Source organism: Chenopodium album, chromosome 11, assembly GCF_948465745.1.
Source record: "Chenopodium album chromosome 11, dcCheAlbu1.1, whole genome shotgun sequence".
Classification (NCBI taxonomy): Eukaryota; Viridiplantae; Streptophyta; class Magnoliopsida; order Caryophyllales; family Amaranthaceae; genus Chenopodium; species Chenopodium album.
In genome coordinates this window covers 12800140-12801782 of record NC_137844.1, presented here as the reverse complement: position 1 = coordinate 12801782, position 1643 = coordinate 12800140, and positions in this window count along the sequence as shown.

Genomic DNA, 1643 nt, shown 5'->3' with positions numbered 1-1643 from the left:
GAATACCTACATTATCTGACTAGAATTTTGCAAGTTTTAATCGGATTTAATTTGGTGGGGTACGCCTAACGCCAATGCCAAGGCCAAGGCCAACGCCATCCAATTAAAGCCATAATAGTAATGTTGTGCTACTATTAACTAATGAATGACAACACTATCAGGGGGTGACCGTTATTGGCCGGCCAAATCTTTCTCTTTGGACGTTTTGAGTCTTTTGACCATGCTTATTGGATAATAGATTTATCACGCGGGACGGTTGGGTCGGATTCGATTGAGTCGGGTTCGATTGAGTCGGTGTCAGCTGAATCTCATAAGTTTCAGGTTTAGGTCAAGTAGTACAAGTACTCAGTTTAATGAAATTGACCAAATGGAAGTTTCACTGACTTCAGCAAGAATAATGGTAGGAATGCTCATTAAAGACACACTTTGCACCAAAGTAATTAGTTGTGGTATTTTGGCTACTAAATAAAATAAAGGGTGTTGTGTGCACCCAAGACATAGTTTAGAGTGTTGCGACCAATTTCGCCAAAAAGTAACAGCAACTTTTTGGTGCAGCATGCCACACCATGCGACAGGGGTTACTTGATTTTTTTTTTTTTTGTTAGGGGTTATTGAGTTTTTCAATTAGGGGTTACTTGAGTTTTTCAGTCAGGGGTTACTTGAATTACTCGGATAGAGGTTACTCGAGAGGTTCACTCAGTTAAAGGTTACTCAGTCAGGGGTTACCCGAGTTTCTTAGTCAGGGGTTACTCGAGTTTCTCGGTCAGGCCGCATACAAAAACTTGTGACTCGAGTAACCCCTGATTGAAAAACTCGAGTAACCCCTGACTAAGAGACTCAAGTAATCCTAGAAACACGAGTAACCCCTAACTGAGAAACTCAAGTAACCCCTGACCGAGAAACCCAAGTAACCCCAAAAACTCAAGTAACCCTTGACTGAGAAACTCAAGTAACTCCTGCGGCACGGTACAACAGACCGCATATAAAAAATTGTGAAAATGTAATTATCTTTTTTCCTATTATTGGTATATTTGTTGATTAGATTTGTGCGGGATTACAACGGTTGTCAAATTTTCATATATGTACATTAAAATGAATCAGAAGCAAATCATCCTTATTACGGCTATAACAAATTATTAAATCGTCTTTCCAAAAAGGTTGTATTTTCCAAAGATGTATGTGAGAGACGTACCACAATGCAAAATCCATTCATTGATTGTAGTTTTGATTCAGAAACCTTTGTTTGATTCTATTTTATGTATTTGTCAAATTTAGATTTCATCTGTAAACGTACTTTTATTAATGAATCTATTAAAAAAAAAAAAGAAGGGTCTGTTCACATTTACTGAATTGAGTTGAACTGAATTGGATTGAATTGATTGAAGCTGAAATGAATTGAACTGAGCTGAAATGAATATTTTATGAGAGAGGAAATTAGGAGCTGAACTAAACTGAACTGATTGAAGTTGAACTGAACTGAAATTAAGTTGAAGTGAACAGACCCTATACTCTTATAAACAAAATAAGGTTTTCTTATGAATAAAGAGTTACTACTCTTAATATAAATGACTAAAAATTATTCTTGTTGTCATCACGAGTTGGCCGCACACAAGGAGCTTACTGCAAAATTACATGCGTGAAGT